This window comes from Gossypium hirsutum, chromosome D09, assembly GCF_007990345.1.
Source record: "Gossypium hirsutum isolate 1008001.06 chromosome D09, Gossypium_hirsutum_v2.1, whole genome shotgun sequence".
In the NCBI taxonomy this organism is placed as follows: domain Eukaryota; kingdom Viridiplantae; phylum Streptophyta; class Magnoliopsida; order Malvales; family Malvaceae; genus Gossypium; species Gossypium hirsutum.
This window is the reverse complement of record NC_053445.1, coordinates 18,840,805-18,850,787: the sequence shown is the minus strand read 5'-3', so window position 1 is coordinate 18,850,787 and position 9,983 is coordinate 18,840,805. Positions and strand designations below refer to the sequence as shown.

The 9,983-nt window shown below is 31.1% G+C and overlaps 1 long non-coding RNA gene across 1 annotated transcript; it reads right to left on the bottom strand.

Moving 5' to 3' along the window:
• Positions 1 to 7,809: 7,809 nt before the first annotated feature.
• On the bottom strand, positions 7,810 to 8,760 carry LOC107952548 (uncharacterized). Its single transcript, XR_001698834.2, has 2 exons — positions 8,371 to 8,760; positions 7,810 to 8,080 (listed from the first exon to the last, which is right to left on the bottom strand). It is a non-coding gene; the product is annotated as an uncharacterized lncRNA (long non-coding RNA).
• Positions 8,761 to 9,983: the final 1,223 nt, after the last annotated feature.

Genomic DNA, 9,983 nt, shown 5'->3' with positions numbered 1-9,983 from the left:
ATATTAGAAATTGGCGAGATTATCTCAAACATGCAGATGAAGAAAAAGACCGATGTTGTCTCTTGGAATATAAGGTCGAGGCCGTACATGCATCTGCTTTATGTAAAGGAATTTGCTTTCTAGTAAAGTTTCCTAAACATAATCGAATCTGAATCAACGTCTCTTTAGGCATTCATTTCATGCATTTGCATTACATGCATTAAAATCCATTGAAGGAGTCTAAATGAGTAAATTTGTTTCAGCTAATCTGGAAAACCAACCAACCAAACATCCTTACGGTACTCGTCGCAAAACTAAGGAAATGGATCAAAGATTAGATAAATTGGAGCAAATGCAAAAGGATATGTAAGATCAGCTACAGAAACAAATGAAGGAGTAATTGGAAAAAATTCAACAGGAGATGACAGAAAGGATGCGGGAGTCTCAAAAGGACATGATGACTGAGCTGACGCAATTACTAAAAGGAATAAATAAGGGGAAGGGCCCTATGGTAAATGATGAAGGAGAAGACAAGGATAGACCTATCTATCCTCTAGGCCTTACGCCTCTGCATGTGCAGATTCAGACCTAGGCTGGATCAGGTTCTAATCCTAGAGATAACCCAGTGAATCTTGTTACTCCTGATTTCGATGAAATGGCTGAAACAGAGAAGGCAAACATCGAACTGTCGAAACAATGGGAGGATAGGTGTAAATGGTTGGAGGAAAAATTCAAAGCCTTGGAAAGCGCCGATAGTCACCATGGAATCGATGCAAAAGATCTGAGCTTGGTTCCAGACTTAGTACTCCCTCACAAGTTTAAGATGCCTGAATTTGAGAAATATAGTGGGACCAGTTGCCCAGAAGCCCATATCACCATGTTCTGTAGGAGAATGATTGGGTATATTAACAATGATCAGCTATTAATACATTATTTTCAGGATAGCCTCGTTGGAGCAGCGTCGAAGTAGTACAATCAATTGAGCCGTACCGAGATTGGTTCATGGAGAGACCTAGCACAAGCTTTCATGAGGCAATACAGTCATGTGACAGATATGGTTCCTGATAGAATCACCTTGCAAAATATGGAAAAGAAGCCAAGCGAAAGTTTTAGGCAGTATGCACAGAGGTGGAGGGAGGTTGCAGTCCAAGTCCAGCCGCCACTCCTAGAGAAAGAAACTACGATGCTCTTTATCAACACTTTGAAGGCCCTGTTCATCACTCACATGTTGGGAAGCGCTTCGAAGATTTTTTCAGATATCATCATGAATGGAAAAATGATTGAAAATGCCATCAAAAACTGAAGAATAGATGGCGGAGAGAGTAACAAAAAATCAGTCGCAAAGAGAAAAGAAGATGAGATGAATAACATAGGTTACTCAAGGTCAGTAAGTCATCCAGGTAAAGGGGTCACTAGTCAACAAGGTTCATTGAGACAAGAATCTGGAGTGAAACCAAGTACTGAGAAACCCCAGTTCACACCAATTTCGATGCCGTACAAAGAGCTGTATCAACGTTTATTCGATGCGTGCATTGTCGCCCCTTTTTACTCAAAGCCCCTACAACCTTCGTATCCCAAGTGGTATGATGCGAATGCACAGTGTGATTATCATGCTTGAATTGGGGGACATTCGATAGAAAATTGCACCATCTTTAAAAATCTTGTTGAAAGGCTCATTAACATGAGTGTTGTCAAGTTTGATGACACTAGTGCAGAAAATACGTTACCCAATCATAATTGATAATGCATGAAGAAGAGTGGGAAATGTTCACATCGACGAAAAGCAACTGAAGGAGGGACCTTGTTAGATATCCGCCCTTATAAATTTGGGAGCGTTTTAAGCAATTGGCTGGCGGAAGAAATCCTTGTGGTTTTAGAGCCTATCTAGAGTAATGTTCAGAACATTTTTTTTGTTTTTAGCCTAAAAATGATAGAAATTTCCTTTGTGAAATAGGCTCATGTCTGAACGTTATTATTTTAATGAAATACATCTTTGCAAACAATTCCAAATTCTTTCATTCTTTTGAATTTTCTTCCAAATTATTATTCATTCATTCATGATCATATGGTACAAATAATTATTCATGAATTTATACATTCTTTTGTATATTATTTGGTACTTATTATGGGTCCCTAGATATCAATTACGTGAATGACTCTGCTGCGGACCCAGATTTTCCTTTTGAGCGAGCATGTGCTTAAAGGGATCTCATAACTTTGAAAATGACAAAGATTGTAGCTTATCTTCGAACTTGCTAAGGATGGTTGAACAAGAGGATAGACAGATCCTACCTCACAAGGAATCATCAGAAATTGTGAGCTTGGTGAAGATTAGAATTGACCTGACCGCAAAGATGAAGTGAGACCTCATTAAGTTACCTCTAGAGTTCAAAGATATCTTTGTAGGATCATACCAGGATATGTTCGGGTTAAACGTTGATAATGAAATCTGCACAACAGCGCGATGGTAGAACTTTGCAGTATGAACGATGCAATTCTTTGTCAGGGCAATGCCTTTCTCGTTGGCTCAGCATAGCTTTGCCCATTTGAAGTCGAGTTTTCATCTCTTCAAGCTTTGTTGGATCTCATCCTGATGAAAGAGAAAGATCAAAAGTTTTTAGTCACAGTGTCACCCCAAAAGGTTTTATGAAGGAAGTCCGATATCAAAGAAGATTCTTTGAAAGGGATAACGATGACTTGCCTAACCCTATGAGCTCAAAAAAAATAAAAAAAATCAAAAAACAAAGAAGAAAAATCAAAATAAAAATCAAGGTCAAAATGAAAATGAGAGAAAAAGAAAGAAGAATGAAAAAGAGAAAAATCTAGATGAAAAAAAATCAAAATAAAAAATGAGAAAAAGAAAAGAAAAAGAGAGGCCAAGGCGAAAACCCACAAGGGGCGCTTTGTGACCAAAGGTGGTTTTGAGTAGAAAACCCAAAAAAGGGCGACTCAAATTTTGAGCAAAATGGGGCATGGACATCACCATTATCGAAGACTTCTAATGGGCATTGCTCCACTATTGAGATCATCAGTTACTTCATCAAATGGATAGAGGCTACTGCATGCATCAATGTCATCATATACCGATGGTATGGGAAAATGTATTGAACTTGAATGATAACGCGATAGCTGAGAGCTGTAATCAATTTAAAATCAGACACCATGGTTTGTCACTGTATTGCAAGACAATGAATTGCAAAAAATGACTGAGACTTACAAGGACTAGCATGAGAAATCACCATTTGCCCTCCTTGCTTGCCGAACATCTATCAAGATTTCTATCAGAGCAACGTTGTTCTCTTTGGGTTACGGGATTAAGGTAGTTTTACCTATTGAAGTCCCCTCTCTCTGGGTATTAGAGTCGGAAGGATCCAATCGTGATGTGATCAGTTAGACCTAGGAAAAGGGTTAAAGGCTATTCTTACTAGAAACAAATGATACGAGCCCATAATAAACAGTGTCATCTCAAAGATTTCCACGTAAGGACTGGATGTCGCAAAAGATCATTCCTCTACAAAAGGATTCTAGAGGGAAATGAATGCCAAATCGGGAAGATCCCTATGTTGTAAAGAAGACCTTTTTTAGAAATGCATTGGTTCTGAGTGAGATAGCTAATCCTATAAACTCGGATCCAGTCAAGAAATACTTTGTTTAAAGAAGAAAGGGCCAAGGTGAAAACCAGCAAAGGGCACTCTGAGTCAAAAAAATAAAAAATTAAAAAAAATGAAAAATGAAAACTGAAAATAGAAAATGAAAAATGGAGAGGCTAAAGGGAAAACCCGTAAAGGTCGCCTTAGGCCAAAGGGGATTTGAGTGGAAAACTCAAATTTGGCCTTATCATCCAATTCATTTTATTTAAGATAAAAGGATCAAATTTTAAAATATTTTCAAAATTTGACATTAAGACATTAAACAATCAATTCGATACCAATTTTGGGCGTCACGAGGGTGCTAACCCTTCCTCGTGCGTAACCGACTCCCGAACCTATTTTCTCAAAATTCGCAGACCTAAAATTATTTTCAAGGTGATCCGGTCACACCTCAATAAAAGATCAGTGGCGACTCCCATTTTCATTTTTAAGTCGATAACTAAACTTTTTTTTTGTTTTTCAAAAAAAATGGTTTCGACACTTGTGCTTGAAAGAGATATTTGAATAATTTAGGGATTTTTATGGATCAAGTTACTAAGTAAAGAAATTGTGTCATTTAGATTGATAACAACAAATGAAATCTAGGTAAAATCTTTCATGGGTACTGTTTTGCTTCTTGGTTGTTACTCGATTATTTTCGTGATTTATTCTTTGTCTTTTTCATTAGTTAATTAAATTAGTTAATTTTAGTTTTTAAATCAATCACTCAAATTATTCGATTAAATAATAGAAAGACGGTAATTACTAGTACTTTTAGTTTTCGTAGGAACGATATCTTTGCTCAACGTAGCTATACTATTAATTAATATGTGCACTTGCCTTAGTCAAATTTTTAGTTAGTTCCGCGGACATTAGGCCAAGCCATATGCAATGCCTTAAGCCGTGTGGAAGGGTTACACAACCGTGTGGTCAGGCTGTGTAACAGACTGTGGCCATGTGGAAATTACAAAATTAAGCTACAGGGGAGACACGACCGTGTGACAGGTCGTGTAGAGGGTTCTAGGCGTGTGAGAATCGAAAGTATCCTAGGGTTTCAAGGGGACATGGCCGTGTGAGGGGCTGTGTGGTCCAAACAGGTGGTCCACACGCTCGTATAGTTAGCTCTGTAGCCCTAATCCGTGACACAATTTGCCCCAATTCACTTGTAAAAGAACACACACCTTTCATCGAAGGCTATAATGTTGTCCCTCATGTTCCAATCTAATCTGATGCACCTAAAACAGGTCCTTCAAACGACATTTATACACGTGTTAAAATTTGTTTTCAAGATTTAACAAGATTCAACGATTTTAACGAAAGATTTGTCAAGAACTTTTGAAAGATTGACTAATTGATTTGAAAGATTAGTATCGGATAGAAATTTTACGAAACTTGGGGTCTAAACTTTTGAAAGAGATGTACTTAACGAACTTGATAGAATTACAAAGGCTATCAACGATGAATTCAACATTTAGTAGATAACTGATTTATCGAACATTGTTTTGATTTGGAGAGTAAAATAATTTCAATAATAGGGAAAATTCAATGCAAAGAAGAGGATGGTAAAGAAATATAAGATGAAATAGGAAGAGAGAAGAGAAATTCCAATTGGGTTTGAAGAGAAATCATAATCTATGTCTAATTGAGAAAAAAATGGAATAAATAGTTAGGGTTTTCAGACCTTAAAGGGTTGTATGGTAATTCCCCTAATTTGCCAAAAAATTGGAATGGAATTGGGCAAGAGGTGGCTAAAAAATGGTTTGCTAGGGTGTAGAGGAGTAGATGCTTAACCATTGGCCTGTTGCCCATTCTTGATAGGTTTTTACTTCCAATAATATTTATTGTAAGGTGACGTTCATCCTAGTTTGCTGAAATTAAAATGAAAAAAAAAAGGATAAGAATGGATATAACTTAAGACCTCTAGGGAGTGCACTCACTACTTAATCATTTAGTCTAGGTCATTTCTTTATTATTTATTTCAATTAACCTTCTATATTTTGGGGTGTGACATGTTCGGTCATTGATGCTAAGCTATGGGACATTTTGGATGGACTAACCCTATTATAAGGATGGTCGTTTGGATAGGGTTTTGATTCAGATTGATAGCCTGAAGGAAGCCCAAGCAATCTAAGGGAATAATTTGGCAAACGGAACTCTAACTCTAGTCAGGAGAATTTAACAGATGCTACAAAATAAAAAGCATTGGGTGGTAAGATATGTCCCTAAAGAGGTCAATCATGTTGCTGATCAAATTACCAAGATGTCTTCTGTTGATAAGGAAGGGCTACATGTGTTGGTAGATGTCCCTATGGAATAACTTGAAGTCCTTGATAGTGACAAAGCTAGTGGTGCTTTTGATATTGCTAGTCTAGTTTAAATCTCATGGTCTTTGTTTATCACAAAAAAAAAACCTTGAAAATTGAATTAATTAAAAATAATTTTTATAACCGAAATGCATGAATTTAAACTTTTAATCTAAATAACACAAAAAATAAAATAAATTATAATTATCTTTGAGGTTGAATTTAAATTTTAATTATTTTTAAATTTAATTATTTAAAATAATTTAAGATATAAGAATTAATATTTTTAATTGTACTCATGTTTTTGTCTTTTAAAATTATTAGAAATAACATGAATTTTATGAAATATTTATACCATTTATGCATGCATTTCATTTTTTTTTATGTTTTAATGGATATTTACCTTTTTAATAAAATAAATAGATTTTTTTGACTTTTTTTTGCAAATTATTTATATTATTCTTTAATCACTTTTCATTAACATTGATGAGCATATAAATAAAATATGTTGTGTTATATAAAATTTTGCGAATAAAATTATATATTGGATTTTTTTTCTACTTTTCATTTAGTCTCTTTTCACTTGCTTAATTATTTTAAATATAATTTTAATTATCTTAGGACTTTGCATTACAATTTTTTGCATTTAGTTTTTGTTTATAATTTTTTTTAATAAAAAAACACTTTTTCTTTTCTTTTTTTTTTACTTTTAGTAACTATACTTAAAGTGATTGGGATTTGATTTTAAATTTACATTCTCAATGTAATCTATGAAAATAGTCACTCGTGAAGCGGTTAAAAAACAACCAAAACTTCTATTCATGAAGCCAAAAAAGAAGAAGAGAGATAATTAATATTTTCTTGAACTATAATTTAAAAAAAGAAGTTGATATATATATAACTAAATATATATATGTATTAAACAACATATAAATCATAATTAGAACTACTCAAAGTTCAAATAATTTTGATATATTTGTAATTTAAGACATTATATTTATCAAATAAAATATTGAATTAAAAATATCTAAAAGAAATTATAATAAATGGTTTAAATTTATTTATGATATCAATCATAAAATTAAATTTATTCAAAATTTTAAAATAATATAACAAGAGTGGTGCATCTATATTTTTGTATTTAGATAATTATTTAATTACATAAAAATTAATTAGATAATTTATCAATTTGATTTAATTTAAATATTTATTTAAATATTATCCATATTATTATATATTTTAAATGTTAGTTTTAGAATTAAAAAATTAAAATTAATTATCACATTTTTTAAAAGAAGTAATTTTTTTAAAATTACTTAACCTATTTATTCATTAGATTTTATCATTATTATAAAAATAATTATTATATAGTTATATTATCTTAGATATTTAAATAGATATTTATAATTTTTAAAATTTAGACAAATATTTAATTAAATAAAAATTTAATAAATAATTTATCCATTTAATTTAAGTTAAATATTTATATATTATCTATATTATTATCTATTTAAAATTTTTATTTTAACATAAAAATTTTAAAATTAATGATTACATTTCGAAAAGAAGTATTTAAATAAAAAATTATCAATATTTATGAATAAATAACATAATTAAATTTAAAAACTTACTGAAAATGTATATTTAACATATTATTAATAATTTTAAACAGATAAAATAGTTAAAGTTAAAAGTTACAAAAACATATATTAATTGTATTAAAAGTGAATCTAAATTTAAGAGAAAAAAAAATAACTAGATAAATGAGTAAGTTTTTATACCAGATAAATGAGTGAATTTAAAAACTAACAAAAAGTATATTTATAGTTTAAAAACTAACAAGAGATCATTTTAAGTTATTTTTTTTATCTCATTTTAGTATATTTTATCTCATTGTCTAACCCAAAAAGTTTTTCATTTTTTCATTCTTTCAAATATATTTTTGCTTTTCTTGCATGTTATATATCCTATCTGTAATAAACAAATTTTACCCGGCCCACTCAAAACAGACCTTGCTAAGGCCCAATATCCCATTTTAACTCTGACCCACTAACCTAAAGCACAAAAAACCTAAACAGCAGAAACCCTTTCCCCCGCGCCGCACACGTTCTCCCTCCGCAGTAACTGCCCACGTCGCTCACGTCTGGCAACCTCACTGTTCTCACGTACCTGCAACGAAGGAATCACAAACGGCACTAATAAGACAGAGAAAAACGAAAAACAGGAGAAATTTGTTGTATAAAAGGCGAATCGACTTATGTAATGGAGGTTAGCAAATTTTTGTATTGAAAAAAAATTAAAAAGGAAAATACAAGAGAGAAAAACATTTTTTGAAGGTGACAGATTTTGGCTTTGTTTCTTCTGTTCTTTTTACTGTTTTTTATTTTATTTTATTTTATTTTATTTTGTTTCTTAAAACAACAAAAATAAACGAAGAAAGGGAGGAAAGGAAGACTTACCGTTGAAAGAGTCGTTGGGTGTCCTCTTTTCGCCGTTATCTGGTCGGAAAAGGGAGGAGACTGGAACGGCAGAGGGAGCGCAACGGCGTGATTGAAAAATGGCAGAGGAGAGTTTTGTTAGGGATTGAAATGGGTTTTATTGGCTGCAAATGCAGTGGGGTTTTATTTATGGGTTATTTTTGTTTTTAATCCTTTTTATTTTTCCATCATTTCAAAATCATGGTTTTTATTTTTAAATCTTTCCATGAAATTTAAATTGTTTTATTTTAATCCCATTTAAACGCAGTGTTTAAGAGGTTTAGGAGAATTTTCTTTTGGGTCCTCTTCCTGTTGCACGCTTTTTAATTTGCTCCCTTTTTCGTTTTTTTTATTCTTTGAATTCAGCCTTTAAATTTTATTTATTTTCGACCTAATCCTTCACTTGTTATTTTAAATTTTATTATTATTATCATTATTAATGCTGTTTATTTGTATAATTATCACTATATTATTATTAGTTATTATTATTATTATTATTATTTATTATATCGTATATTATTATTCTTATTCTTATATATACATGCGCATATATATGTTAATATATATATGTATATTTTAAACGTTTTTAATTCATATACATAGTATGTATATATTTTATTATTTTCTTTTCTTTTCATAGTTTTTATATTTTATATACATTTATATTTTTATAATATTTATATTTTCATATTTTATAATCTATATATGTTTATACATTCTTTATAATATATATATATGTACTTTTTTTAGAATTATTATAGGTTTTTTTTGTTTGGTTTGCGGTTGCTTTGTTTGGTGTATTTTATTTTTTATATATATGTATATTATATATACCTATTTTAATATATGAATATACATGTTTTAAAATCTATTTATGTATCATGCTTATATTTTAAAAATGCATATATACGTATAATTTAAATTAAAATATTTGTTTCATATTGCATTAACATTTTTAACATATATATATTTAAAAAAATATATTTTGATTTTGTCAAAACATTAAAATCATTTTTTTATATGATCCAAAGGCTTTTAAAATAAAAACGATATTCAAAGTTAGGAATTTTCGAGGAAATTGAGCCCTAACGTATTGGGTTCCGATTTTCTTTGTTAATTCCAAATAATCGAGAATATTCGTTATTCAAAATGTATAAGTAAAAATCATTTTTGGGAACTTAATTTGTTGTGTCCTAACGTATTGGGCATGACATAATTGCTTCCTCGAGATGAAGATTTACTTATAAAGTAAAAGTGATATTCAAAGTTTGGGGATTTAGAGAAATTGTACACTAACGTATTGGGTCTCAATTTCTTTGTCTGACTTGAATAATTGATTATCCTTTTCAGATTTCAACATTTGAGTTTAACAAAATCTTTTTAATTTTCGACATCAAGACATTAAATAATTAAATTCGGTGCCGATTTTTGGGCGTTACGAGGGTGCTAACCCTTCCTCGTGCGTAATTGATTCCCGAACCTATTTTCTCAAATTTCGTAGACCAAATTTACTTTTAAGGTGAGCCGATCACACCTAAATCACGGATCGGTGGCAACTCCAATTTTTTGCTTTTAAAGTCGACAACTAAATTTTT